Below are 15,252 nucleotides of genomic sequence, written 5' to 3'. Positions count from 1 at the left end.
TGGATGCTCAATCTTGGACCACTGCTTGGACTACCCTACCTGTTGCCTGGTAGAATTAATAGCGCTAAATCGGAAGAATCTCAACTCCCTCAGAGCAACAGACTGGTCTATTGCTGCTCCAAGTTCTGTTTGATCAGGCCAGACGCCTGATCGGTCAACAATGCCTTGGAGTACAGGAGACTCAGCAATCATACAACCACAAGAGAAGACAGACTCCAATATTCCACTATCCAGCACGTCAGTAAACTCAGCCCCAAAGAGAACTCAGCTAGCCCCCTCCTCCCCACCATTTCAATATGTTGAAATGCCAGCCCCCTTTACAAGACCTACACCAGCTATTAGTGCCCCTTTTACACATCTTTGTCAGCTAATGGTACTACTATTTTGTGGAGTCTTGTAGCTCAGCGGTTAGAGAACTCGCCTCTCAAGCGAGAGACCTGGGTTCAATTCCCGGCAGGACGAAACCTTGGGCAAGTTTCTTTACTCCACACGCCTGATAATAATCCCTCAAGAAAGAAAAACAATAATAAATTGGTCACTTCAATCCACGACTGTTTGTGCGACGCTGCTGTGCGCAATTGGCTGCCGCATTTCTCCCACAAATATACAGTCAATTCACATTACAGTATATTCTGTGAAGCGCTTTGAGTCATCTAGAAGACATGAACAGCCCTATATCAAACGCAAGGATTACTATTACTATTTCCACTGAATACTTGTACAGCCATCGATGCCCCTTCACAATCTTTACCAGGCAGTTATGGCCCCTTATGAAAATCATGCCTGATTTTTTGTTGTCCCATTTGCAAAACCGGTCACACTTTCCATTCCAGATGACATGATGCGCCCACTGTGGCATGTCGGAATCCCCCTCCCACCCTTCAAAGAGGTGCCACCACCGTACGGCAATGATTGGTACGATTTTTACGAATCGTTTTAATACGCTCTTTGAAGTACGAATGGTTTCGAACTTCACGATATTTGCTTGAAGAACCAAATTAGCGTGCACGGCTACAGTGAGACTCCTCATAAACCGTGGCCCACGGACTGACCCAATTAAGTTCGGGTCAAACTCCAGAGCAGCTGCTCTCCTAACAAAAGACCACGCCATTCCTCTTCGATCAGCCTGGCTCGGCGACAGCACTCTCGACTCTGAGTCAGAAGGTTGTGAGTTCAAGCCCCGGTATCGGCACTTGGGAGTTGCATAGTCCAAGCTGACTGCCTAAGGAGAAGTTTCCGCCTGTGTCCTGGCCAACAAGCCCCCCAAATAAAATCGGCCGCTCACGCCGGGGCTGTTCGTGGGGACGAAGTGAGCCGCCGCCTTTTGCCCCACGAAATATCCGGTTAACCCACTATTACGGCAGATCGCGTGAAACACTTGGCGGAGAGGTCTCGGCAGCGCGATTACGGCGCTATTATCAAATAATAATAATATTATTATTATTATTATTAATGGGAGTGAAAATTAAACAACTTCTCTTCCCCCCCCCACCACCCACCAACCAAACCACCACCAAAACAAGTTGCTTTGGAGCAGCAAAATACATACACACACATACATACACACACACATACATATACACACACATACATATACACACACACATATACACACACATACATATACACACACACATATACACACACATACATACACACACACACATATACACACACATACACACACACACACACACACACACACACATACATACACACACATACACACACATATATATACACACACACATACACACACACACACACATATACACACAAACAAAAAAAACCACACATACAACAACCAACAGCAACAAGTGAAGACTTTTGGTTGTGAATAAAGAACAGTTTGCAATGGTTGGCAAAGTGGGAGGAGGTGCGGCCCCGGGACCGGGACCGGGAGGCGGAGGCGGTGGAAGGCGCTTAAAGATACTGAGGGGGAAAAGAACCTACTCCCAAACGTGCACTTCCTGCCACTCGCTGCCTGTTGTAGGGTCTCGATGCCCCTTCCCCTCCCTACCTACCTGCCCTCTCTCCCCCTCTCCCCTCCCCCTCCCCCCCCTCTCCCCCTGCCCCCCTCTCCCCCTGCCCTCTCTCCCCCCTCCCCCTGCCCCCTGCCCCCCTCTCCCCTCCCCCTCCCCCCTCTCCCCCTGCCCCCTCCCCCCTGCCCCCCCTCTCCCCCTGCCCTCTCTCCCCCCTCTCCCCCTGCCCTCTCACCCTGCCCCCCTCTCCCCCCCCTCCCCTCCCCCTGCCCCCCCTCTCCCCTGCCCCTCTCCCCTGCCCCGCCCTCTCCCCCTGCCCTCTCTCCCCCTCTCCCCCTGCCCTCTCACCCCTTGCCCCCTCTCCCCCTCCCCTGCCCCCCTCTCCCCCCCCCCCCCCCCTGCCCCCCTCTCCCCTGCCCCCTCTCCCCCTGCCCCCCCTCTCCCCCTCTCCCCCTGTCCCTCACCCCTTGCCCCCCCTCTCCCCCCCCCTCCCCCGCCCCCTCTCCCCCTCCCCCGGTCCCGGCCTCACGGGGAGACTCACCGACACACGCGGAGCGGCTCCGGGGACTGTACCTGTGGGCGTCGCTTTGGGCTTTTTAAAGGGGAAGCGACCATCGTTCCGGACAATCCGTGTTTTTTTTTCGGCCGACTGAAAAGTTTCCACACGAGGAGAGAACCCACCTGTGTACAGGTGAGTGAGAGAGTGAGTGAGAGAGAGAGAGAGAGAGAGACAGAGAGAGAGAAAATACACACACACACACACGTCAAATTGTCTGCACCAGGTTTAAGTTTTATTATTATTATTATTAAGTAATATTATAAGTAATTATTATAAGTAATTAAGTAATATTATTATAAGTAATTATTATAAGTAATTAAGTAATATTATTATAAGTATAAGTATTATTATTATTAATGAAATCTGCCCTCACATCTTGAGGGCGTCACATCTGAGATATCAGGTTTCCAATAAGTTGTGGTTTCAGCATTTTTTTGGGGGGGAGGAAGGGAGGAAGGGAGGGGGGCAGAGCCAGGATTGGTGAAGCTGAAATGAAACACACACCACACACACAAAAAAAGTGAGCACTGTGGCAAATAATAGCAAAAGTGATCTGTTGTGTTGCTCTCGTTTGTGCAACGTTTACAAAACAATCCTAAATTAGTTGTAGCAATGTTCCCAACATCCACATGTATAATATTATTGATCCTCACGGAAACCTGAATCACCCCCCACCATGCCCCACGCCCCAACCGCCGTGGCGGTGGTGTGGCCCTTATCTCCCGGGTGTCACTTGCCCTATCCCCCTACTCTGCTGGCTCATTCCCCTCTTTTGAACACCTTACCCTCTGCCATCCCTCCCATCTCTCACTGAAAAATCACCTAATTTACCGCTCCCACCAACTCCTCCCCCACCTTCATCTCTGACATTCTCCACCCTTCAAGCTTCCCTCTGCCTCTGCTCTGTCCGCCTCATATCCTAGGCGACTTCAACCACCTTTTCCTCTAGCTCCTCAGACATCTCCTCCTCTACTCTCTCAACCTCTCCCTCCACATCCACTCTGCTACCCACCTTTACGGCCACCCGCTCGACCTGGTGATCACCCGGGGCCTCAGTGTCTCAGATGTCTCATCACTGACAAGGCCATCTCTGTCCACCATTTAATCTCCCTCAACTCCTATATCCCTCCCCACACTGCCTCCAAACCTTCCACCATCTTCTACCGCCCGTGGAAGAAGATCTTCCTGCAATCCCTCTCTGCTGCCCTGAAGTCCTCTGAAGTCCTCCCCCTCTGGCACCAACCCATCCTCTGCGTTTACTCTCCTCCACAGCACCCTCTCCACCACACTTGACGCCCTTGCCCCCCTCACCTCCCGAACTGTCGAACTGTCTCCTATTCCTGATCCTCACTCTGGTTCACCAGCCACCTCCGCTCGCTCAACAGCCAGGTGCGGGCTGCCGAACGCACTTGGCTCAAATCCGGCCTAACGGTCCACCGGCACATCTGGCTGGACCACATCAAAACCTACCGCTCTGCCCTCGCCTCGGCCAAATCATCCTTCTACTACTGGAAGTGAAGGGCAAACCTAGGCTCCTGTTCTCCACCACCAACCGGCTCCTCCTCTTTCCCCTCCACACCTTGCAGATTCTTTCCTCCGACTCCCACTGTGAGGAAATGCTGGACTTCCTCGAGTCCAAAATCGAGAGAGTTCGCTCAGCTGCCACCCCATCCCTACACACCCCCCCCCCCCCCACACATTCCAGTTACTACCAATCCCTCCTTCCACACCTTTGAATCTGTCTACAATCCCTCCAAAACAAAAAACAATAATAAGTTGGTCACTTCAATCCACGACTGTTTGTGGGACACTGCTGTGCACAATTGGCTGCCACATTTCGCCCACAAATATACAGTCAATTCACTTTACAATATATCCTGTGAAGCGCTTTGAGATGTTGCGAAAACGTGAAAGCGCTATATCAAATGCAAGGATTATTATTATTATACAACACGGAAGGAGGCCATTAGGCCCATTGTTTCTGTGTCAAAAAGAGCTATCCAAATCAATCCCACTCCCCCACGCTCTCCCCATAGCTCTGCAAACTTGTCCTCCCCAAATAATTGTCTACTTCACTCTTAAAAGTTGTTATCGAATCGGCTTCCACCACCCTTTCAGGCAATGCATTCCAGATCCGAACAACTTGCTGTGTGAAAATATTTCTCCTCACCTCCTCTCTGTTTCTTTTAACAACTATTTTAAATCAGTGTCCTCGGGTTACCGACCCACCCACCAGTGGAAATAGTTCACCCTATTGAATCTTCTCATAATTTTGAAAATTTCTATTAAGTCTCCTCTTAACCTTCTCTGCTCCAAGGGGAATAATCCTAGCTTCTCTAGCCTCTCCTCATAACTGATGTCCCTCATTCCTGGTACCATCCTGGTAAATCTCCTTTGAACCCTCTCCAGTGCCTTGACATCCTTCCTAAAGTGTGGTGCCCAGAACTGAACACAGTACTCCAGCTGAGGCTTAACCAGTGTTTTATAAAGGTTCATCATAACTTCCTGACTTTTGTATTCTATGTCCCTATTTATAAAGCCTAATATCCTGTATGCTTTTTTAACAGCTTTATCTACCTGTCCTGCCACCTTCAAAGATTTACTTATATGAACCCTCAGGTCTCTCTGTTCCTTCACCCCCTTTAAGATTGTACCATCAGCTTATTTTGCCTCTCCCCATTCTTCCTCCCAAAATGAATCACTTCTTATTTCTCCACATTACACTTCATCTGCTGCGTGTCTGCCCATTTTACCAGTCTGTCTCTGTCCTTGATATTAAACAACTGTTCATTCATGATTACCATCAACAAGTATAGCTGTAACCATGGTAACTTCCTCACACAACTGAACCAGACTGATCCATGAGTTGACTAACTGGAAAAAATATTACATTTTCAGCATCAACAACATTCAATCTTAATTTTATTTTTATAAAACAATATCCGAATAGCCACAACATAAAACAAATGTACATGGGAGATTAATTTAGCCTATTTTAGGTTAACTCCCTCACTAACAGCCCCTACGCACTTGCCCCATCACCTCCCACACCGCATCCTGGTCCCGCAAATCCTCCTGGTCCTCTGGCTAGCTCCGCTCCCTCAAGTCGCAGGTCTGTCCCGCTGAACCTGGCTCAAATTCAATCTAACCGTCCATCACCAGATTTAGCTGCTCCAGAATCATTTTGGATACTAAATAGTTTTCCAAATATACTTGTTTCTCCTGCGTGCTTTATACACTGCAGGAAATGTGGATTTGACCAGCATATTTGCTTATCATGTTTGTTTATCTTAGCAGATACATAAGAGCAGTTTTAATGGTATCTGGAAACATTGTGTTCAAGTATTCATGGAATAATGTGTTTAAGCAATTAAGTATTGGCTTGTTTCCCAGAACATAATTGCAATATTTGTTACACATTCACTTTACCTGATGGCTTGCTGCAGCTTGGTGCTGACTCAGTTATTAATCAGTCAGTGCAATGGCACGCCATAAAAACTTCTTTTGTTTTTGATTTAACTCAACATTTTGCAGAAAAGTTCAGAAAATGTATTGGCTTTTTGCTAGAACTGACCAAAAATCACATTGCTTTGTAGCAAGAATGGATTTTCAACCGGAAATTCTTGAGTTCTTTTGAGAGAAAAAAAAGTGAAGGATGAGAAGACAATGTTGGCTCCAGTAGATGTGCAATAGAACTTCACGCAAGTTTAAAGTCCTCTAAAGGTGCTCAACACACAATAGCACTAGAGGAAGTAACTGAACAGTAATAAATTTCATCTCTAGTAATATTTCAAGGTAAGGCTGTATGTATATCCACCAACACTTGGAGCAGCAGGTCTGAGAATTGCCATAGATCTCAAATAACTCTAGGACTTATGTCATTCGCAGTATGGGGAGGAGAAGCTTGAACAATCCTGATCCTATTCTCATCTGATGCCCAAAATAACTCTGGGTCTTAGTCTTAAAGCCATGGTCTTAAAATTGACCACATGTAGAAATCTGAAAATTTTGAGAATTGAATCTTGACTCGTAAGCCATTATAAAAAATCTTTTGGGTTGTCCTTCCCCCTAATTGTAAATTGTTCCACGCCTCTGTGAATAGTGATCTTCAAATTGACCCTTCCCCCAGTAGTTTTGAGATGGAGGCTGGGGAAAACACTGCCAGCTAATAATGCATCTTCTGTGAGTGTGAGGATGTGATTTCAATGTAAAATGTAGGGAAACCACTAACTTGAATAGAAACAATTCCAAAGCAATTGAAAATCAGAACCATTCATCTGTAGGACAATGCTGTGCTCTGAAAACTAACCCGACCTGAGAGAACAAAAATCCTATGCCAAACTCTCCCTGCCCCTAACCTTGCTGAGTGTCCATAATAATATTTTCCTAATTACTAAATACAGGACAAAAGATTTACTCAAAAAGCTAAGTTGCCTATTTTAAATGTTTTTTTTTCTCCCTTGCATCACATAGCCATTTGTATATAGATGATCAATGGGGAAATAAAAACTTTTAACTCACTGCATGTTGCTCAACCCAAGATCTGATTCAGTGAAGTGCTGATGACCAGAGTCAGATCGTCAAAGTTTGAAAGATTTATCCAGCTAAGAGGTAGACAATCTGAAATTTCATTGACAAATTTTTACTGACGTTGGATTTTATTCCTGTTATAAAATTCAAGCTGCAGTGCATGTATTGCCTCGATAGTTTCAAAGTGGCATGTAACTGGAGCTTATGATTAATTCTGATTTTCTAGTAGAAATAAAATAATGGACACGACTGAAACATGACTGAAATCATTTATTATGAGTGTTAAGTGCAATTTAAACCTTGGAGAAATGAACAGATGTGCAGGGTTGGTGACAATAAAGGAAATCTTATTTAGTTACACTAATCCACTCTACGGTTCAATATGCTGTTACTTCTTCACTGAGGCTGTATCTGCACCTGAGTCTGCAATAATGAAAAGTGACTTGCAAACTGTTCAAATGATAATGATTACATTAATTAATTGTTAAATATTATTAACCAGTAACTTTTGATAATTGTTGCATTTATCCAAATTCATTTTCATTAATACCTTGGAACAAAGGCTAGCATTGTGGTTTAAGGTTTATTGTATTCCACAAATATAAAAAGTATGCTTCCTGTGTATTTACACCAACGTCTTCTCTCTTCCAGCTCTAATCTCAACCTCCCTGGCTTCTCTCTAACACTCCAAACTAGTGCACATCCTTAGCATCCAGTTGGATCCCCAGTTTTCCTTTCTGCCTCACATCTTATCCCTCACCAAAATTGCCTTCCTTCAGTTGAACCAAATTGTCTGCCTCCATTCCCATCTCACACTCAATGCTGCTGGAACACTCATTCACCCCTTTGTCACATCCTGCTTAGACTTTTCTAATGCATTCCTTGCTGGTCTCTTGCTCTACCATCCACAAGCTGCAATTCACCTAAAATGATGTCATCTGCATCTTTGCATGCCCATCATCCCAGTTCTCACTAATCTCCACTATCTTCCTGTCAGTGGATTAATTTCAAAGTCCTTACTCTCACACCTTGTCACTCCCTCATCTCTAAACCTCTCTGATCTTCTCCTACCCTACTCTTCCGCTCACCTGCTCCGCTCAATTAAATTAGGCTTCCTCAATTCTCTCGCCCTCTCCATGTCACTATCGCTGACTGATCCTTCAGTTCCTATGCCCCTAATCTCAGGTTTACATTACTATTAATGCAGAGGGGTCACATTGATGTTGATGCAGTACAATGCCACTAACACAAAAATTGTTTATTGCTATTAAGGCTCAATAATTGCCAAACTTGCATTATAATACATATATGCCAACATCTTTTAAAATAAAATTATGTTGAGCTGTGAAATTCCAAATAAAGATCATTTTTTGGGGTCAGCCTGGTGTCTGACACATAATAATTATCCTTGTATTTGATATAGCACCTTATCACATCTTCGAGGCATCTCAAAGTGCTTCACAGAATATACTGTAAAGCAAATTGACTGTGTAAACCTGCCACCATGTGTCCAAACCAAACTGAGAGTTCCATACATAACACCCACACATTTAAAGTTCCGTGTTTTGGAAACGCACTCTTTCCCTGGGATGCATCCCGCTTACCTAATTCCAGGGACTATTAGGCCTAGGCTAGCAAGAACCATGGCCTGGGTGTCCCAGAGTGGGCATTGGAGTACTATAGGAGTGTAACCAGCTAAACTGTGGCAAGCTTTCCCACAACTTGTCCAGCTGGGACCACGCTACCCATTAGGACTTTGGTTTGCATGGTTAAAAGTCCACAGTGACTGGTCTGCCCTTCCAAGCACCAGCAATGAACCAGGCTGGTTACGCTGTCACCAGCTGTGCCCTGGAGTAATGCAGACTTGACTGGCTCAGGAACCGGACTACTGAGACCACCACAGACCGTTGACTTGATTCCAACATTCTGTTGCCAAGGTTGGACACCCTGTTTACCTCCTTTCCAAAGAGGATAGTCACGATTGATCATTTGACATCCAACAAGCTCAGGTTTGAGCCCTCGCTAGGTGGATAGCAGGTCATTCTTAAATTGTTAAGTTGAACAAATAAAAATTAGAGAGTAGTGGATCAGTGAACTCCATCAAACAGACAAGTTGTGTAGGCTATTTTTTTTAATCTCTTCGTGTTCCCATACATACTGTTCCCATATCAGCTATGAAAGAGCTGACAGGAATCAGCTGTAAACAGATTCTATAGTAACCAAGGTAAAGTACTACTTAGTCACAATGAGGCCATGCATTAATGACTGATAGTTCCACAAATAATATCTTTGTAAGTAGGGCCGAAGTAACTGAAGGGAAGATTTCCAATGTGTAATCACAATTTTTTGATGTAATTGTTTCAGATTTTGTCACAACGCTGGAAAATTATAATGGATATTGTCCTAAAAGATGGTAACAGCTTTCAAAACAGATATATTTCTGCAGTTTAATAAAACCTCTGGTGGAATATTGAGTTGTATACATTGGTACTATTCTGTATAATATTCTTTTAATCCTCTGATAGACTACTGAATCTGAAGAGAATTGTTTTTGACACACTTGTCAAAGTGTTTCTTCTTCCTCTGTGCTTTCAAGATGTTCTCTGGTGTTTCTTCAGAGCACAAAGAATTGCTTCTAATGCAAATGAACCATGTCACCAGGTATCACTCGCCTCTCATCTTGATTATCAAGGAGCAACCATGAGTTGCTTTGCAGGCAAATGAGTATCCATGTCAAACCCGTGATGATAGAGAGAGGATCTCATGGAGAAATTCCCTCATGCGCTATAAATATAGAGAACATGAAGGAAATGTTTTGACTGTAATAGCTTATTTTCTGATAAAAGGGCTCAGATTGACTTTTGGACTGTCTGCCTGAATCACTCCATTGATTTTTGGATGATAAAACTTTCTTGAGCATCCCTTCAAAACCTCATCCTTGGTCAGATAAATCCTAAATGCAAAATACCACTCAAAGGAAACTACTCTTACTGTTATGGCAGATGTTTGTTTTTTATTTTAAAAGTACTGCAGTTGAATTTCCAAAGAAGATTCTGTTCACAATTGTCTTGCATTGCATACAATCACTGGAATTTACTGGAATTGTTAAATGAACAGCTATCATCTCCAGGGTTTGGTCACAAGTAGATTTACAGTGAGGATCATAAACATGCCCATAATTTCAATAAACTAGAAATGAATAGACATTTTTGCTCTGAGAGGTACAAATATGGCTGGTATTGGAAAGGGGAAAAGGTTTCCTGAGATTTGATCTCGTGTGCAACATTGAGGTACAGTGGAGTAGAGGGACCTTTACTTTCCATGTGGCCTACATTATATGTGATATAAGACTGCTCAATCATAGAATCATAGAATGTTACGGCACAGAAGGAGGCCATTCGGCCCATCGAGTCTGTGCCGGCTCTTTGACAGAGCAACTGACTTTTATTAACCCCACTCACCAGCTTTCTCCCCATAATCCTGCAAACCTGTATTCTCCAGAAGTATTGATCAGTACTATCAATACTGATATTAGCTCCCAAAATGAAAACATCTTGTATTTTCCATTACTGGCCACAGACACAAAAAAAGTAACAGTTGACAACTTGCTAAAACAGAAGGAATCCACAGGTAAATTAGATTATGTGGAGCTTATCCTGTGCAATTTATTCATGTGGAACAAATTACTCTAGTGCTGCTTGACAAGACCCCTTTACCTCATGAAGGTAAAGTTTTAATGTTAAAACTTTCAAACCATCTGTATGCTGCCATTATTCTTTTGTGCAGCACTACATTCTTCTCTTGTAAGTTCCCCAACCATAAGGTACTGCAAAGCACAAATAGAGGAAACATCAGAAGCTAAATGCAACCAATAATGCAATTACTTTGTGAATATTTTCAGTTTGACAATAATGATTCAAAATCAAATTTCATTCAGGATCCCGGAAGGAAGTCAGTATAAAAGGAAATGGTAGGGTTCAGGAATGAGATCAGATGAGTCACAAGGCCTTCTTCGTCCACAGTGAGCTGGTGATCTAAAATCATCAGTGGACTTTAGATGTCAAGCAGAGAGATTCCTGTGTGCTCCCTCCAGTGAAGCAGGAGAGTAATTGTGGTTTAGCAGGCACACAGTCAAAAAGATTTATTGGTTCTATACACTGCTGTATTAAACAAAAATAATTAATAGGATAGGAACCTTTACTCCCAGAACCTAATATTTTAAATGCACCTCATTTAATCCCAGAATGTAAGATTTCTAAAGACAAAACCTATTTTACAAAAATTACAAAGAAACTACAGCATGGAAACAGGTCGCTCTGTCCCTCCACAATCGGTGTTTATACTCAAAACGAGTTTTCACCCATTCCTTACTTCCTCCCATACTCTTCTATTCCCCTCTCAACTAGTGTGAAAGTCTAGCTTGAGGATGTTAATGAATAATTTCTTGATGTAGGATTTAATGTCCTTCAAATGCAGGAAGTGTTTGAAGGACATGAAATTAAATTTTTATGTCCAATAATGGTTTATTTCTTCCCGGCTGGGATTTTATTGAGTCCAAGTAATATGTCACTAAAGTGTTTTACATCCAAAATGAACAAACAACAAAAGGCCTAAAATTTATGTTCAAGATAAATTTTCAAGGTGGATATATTTGGGAATATAGATTGTTGATAACTTTGTGTTCCCACATGTCATGGGAAATCTTATATTTTGATTGGGCAGGCCCCAAACTATAGAAGTGACTGAAATAAACTATTCTTCTTTATTGGGATGTTCTCCCGAAGTGATAGGCGCTCTATAAATGTATTTTGTTGTTGTTGTTATTTATGCCTCTGAATAAATATGCTGCCTATGGTTTACTATGAACAAGATACAGAGGCATACAATAAAAGTACTTATTAAAATCAGTCATGTCTCAGCCTGAACTCTGTAATGTATAAATGTAAATTAATTGCCTGGCTCTCTACTCTGGATTGTTCCTGACTTTAACTAATTTATCGGTAATGATCATATAAATCAAAGAAAATCATTAGGTAAAATTTATAAACTTATCAGCAACTTGTCATAAGAATTTGTGATTATACAGGAGGAGACAAAATATTCATTTAAGAGGGAGTTTACTGGAATAGACCTGCTGTTACACGTATGGAAAAATATTCTTTGCTAATGAAATATCTTACATTTCCTATCAGATTATACAGTACTAGCTGTACCCACTGCGGCTATGCTTACAACCAAAGAATCCAGTATGGAATGTAGATTTCAATGATGCCACTCACAAACCATTTAACTCGCCATAAAGACTGTGTGTGTGCCTTAAGCAAAACTGCTCATGAACAATAGAAGATCCTATCAAAGCTTCGCTAACCAAAGAGTTTTACTGTGTGATCCGGCAGGTCCTTGAGTTATTGCAAGGCTTCCGTGTAGATGACATTTGCAGTTTTTCCTCCTTTGGCCATGATGTACAGGTTTTGAGATGTGACGCACAATGCCACAGCCCCACTGGGAGTCGGAGCAGCCATCAGCTGTAACTGCAGCGCAAAACACAAAACTGCCATACATGCGTGATAAGCTTTTTTGGGCCATAGCTCATCAACAATAGTTAATTCCTGAAATAAAATATGCCCATGACACTCTCAGGTGCAAGACCTTTCTGGTGAGGTATAAATCATGTCTCTACATCAATCGTTTTTTGCGTTCTTGGCTGAAGGGCAGACAGGTACACAGACAGACACACAAACATTTTGACTTTATTAGTATAGAAGATTAACCAACAATCCTCAACATTCACTTCATGGCTGTTTGTGGGAGACTATTGTGCACAAATTAGCTGCCATGTTCGGTTACTCTTTACAGTATATCCTGTGAAGCAATTTGTGAGTCTCCAGCAAATGCAAGGATTATTATTATTAGAAAGACTTGTGCTTTTTACCACAAGGTGGCAGACTTTTCTACTAATTTCCCTGTTAGCTTTCACTAGGTAGCTTTCACAGACTGAGCATCGTAGTTTACAAATCTGCTAAACCAGTAAAATTTATTAGGCATCCTATCCTGATGCCATCGTTACCCCTATGCCATCAACAACATTTATTCTAAACCTCCCAAACCAACAGATACACTTTTACCACAAACAGGTCAAGATCATCAACTTGATGAATTTTGTTTTTGGTCAAGCCTAAATTTGTTTTCTTTAATATCTCACAAAAGCAAAAAAAAGGATATGATTGACTATAAAGTTGAAATACTGTGAAGTGAGCAGTATCATCTAAAAAGAACTACTGTTGACCACTTTATTTGATCCTGTGAGCTCCCACCAAGGATGATTTAAACCTCTCCTCTTTCTATGTCTGGGTGTAAGCATATGTCAGCCTGGCTCAGTGGTAGCACTCTCACCTCTGAGTGAAAAGGTTTAAGACCCACATTGGGATTTGAACTCACATAGTCTAAATTGAAATTCAAATGCAGTGCTGGGGGTGTGTTGCATTGTCGGAGGACAACCGTGTTTTATTTTTTCCCCTCAACTTCAAGGATGCTGAGGAAGATTGTGCTAAACCTGGCCAACAAATCCTCCAAATAAAATTGGTCATTCGCTCCATGGCTGTTTGTGGGATCCTGCTGTGAGCAAATTAGCTGCTGCATTTCGCCCCCAAATATACAATCCTATAAAGCACTTTGAGACACCTCAAGACGCTATATCAAATGTAAGGATTATTCAAAGCTTGGAGGGTTAAATATTTATAGGGGGGTTGTCCAGGACATTGCTTATGAGGTACTGACTTCTTTCTTCAGATCAGATAAGAATCAAACATACAAACAGGAAAATATATAGAACAGTATTAGACCGCAATATGGGACTGCACTTTGCAGATTATCTGCCTCAATGATGACAAGCCCTGCTGCTTTCATGATAGATTATTTATTCATCTTTAGCTTCATTGGTGTTTAAAGTGCAGGTATTCTGTGGGGGTTAAAATCCACTGAGACTACTGGCCATCTGTAGCTAAACCCTAGCAATAAAGCATGAATTCTTGGTTCAAATAAGGAGAAAATGAATTCCTCCTTTCTATTTAAAAAATTGCCAAATAGGCCAAAGAAAACATGTCTGTCTGCTTCTACACAGCGCTGTTTCATTGTCTTCTCAGAGGTGTTACTATATATCATATGAAGGTTGTCCTCCTTCAAAAATGCAACCCCCTCCCTCCAGCACTGCATTTGAGTATCAGTTTAGACTGTTTAGACTTGGGGCTTAAACACACAATCTTCTGACTCAGAGGTGAGAGTGCAACCATTCAGATGAGCTCCCAGACTTTGGATTTCTTGGTTCCTCTCATGGATGACCACTGGTATGGCAAGCGCCAACAGACAACACATAGTTCATGTTCATAAAATACCTGTCAAGGCAACACTAGGGTTGGTACAATCTTCCTCAGCATCCTTGGCCTTGAGAGGGGGAAAGATAAATCAAGGTTCTCCTTATCAACAATGCACAGACAGTAAAAGTTTGTAGGTTAATCCCCTGCAGATGAAATCATAGTTGTGCCAGATCCTGTTCATCCAATGTTCACATGGGCTCAAACAACAGGGGTGATTGGAGGGTGATCAGCGACAGGAACTCTGGTTTATTTTCCTTTCTATTCCATGGAGATTGAGTCATCTTTGTCTTTACCTTGGCTGAGATCATCTCATTTAGAACATATTGGGATTAGTATTCCCAGACTCCAAAGCCTGGGAGCTCAACTGAGTGGTAGCACTCTCACCTCTGAGTCAGAAGGTTGTGTTTTTAAGCCCCAAGTCGGGACTTGGGAGTCACAGTCTAAACTGATACTCAAATGCAGTGCTGGGGGGAGGGGCTTGCATTTTTTTGTATGTATTTTGACACATCATACATTGCTAGATTTTTAGTAGGTCAGGGTATTAAAGGATATGGGGAGAAAGTGGAAAATTGGAATTGAAAGAATTAGTTGAGGTACAGATCAGCCATGATCTAATTAAATGGCGGAACAGACTCGAAGAGCTAAACGGCCTCCCCCTGTTGCTATGGTCCTATGTTCCATACAATATATAAGCAAAGTAAGAACAGTGGGTCTAAGAAAAGCATGTTACTGTTTTTCCATTGTACAGTACAGTACATCTCTCTTGTTTATAATGTATAGAGAGTGACTTTACAGAAACAGAATGTTC

The 15,252-nt window shown here is 42.7% G+C and overlaps 1 protein-coding gene across 4 annotated transcripts in view; it reads right to left on the bottom strand.

Moving 5' to 3' along the window:
* LOC103179394 (rho GTPase-activating protein 8) overlaps positions 1–2,591 on the bottom strand; it is a 29,271-nt gene extending 26,680 nt beyond the window's left edge. For 2 of the 4 annotated variants that reach the window (XM_042335891.1, XM_042335894.1), the window contains exon 1: positions 2,524–2,591. The gene's annotated coding sequence lies outside the window, so the exon portion shown is untranslated. Of the gene's footprint in view, positions 1–1,953; positions 2,047–2,523 lie in introns of those variants that run through there. The other 2 variants (XM_042335893.1, XM_042335892.1) reach the window with 1 other exon arrangement.
* Positions 2,592–15,252: the final 12,661 nt, after the last annotated feature.

Source organism: Callorhinchus milii, unplaced genomic scaffold (genome assembly GCF_018977255.1).
Source record: "Callorhinchus milii isolate IMCB2004 unplaced genomic scaffold, IMCB_Cmil_1.0 Scaffold5, whole genome shotgun sequence".
In the NCBI taxonomy this organism is placed as follows: Eukaryota; Metazoa; Chordata; class Chondrichthyes; order Chimaeriformes; family Callorhinchidae; genus Callorhinchus; species Callorhinchus milii.
Note: the sequence above shows the minus strand (reverse complement) of the source record. Positions and strands in the feature narration are given on the sequence as shown.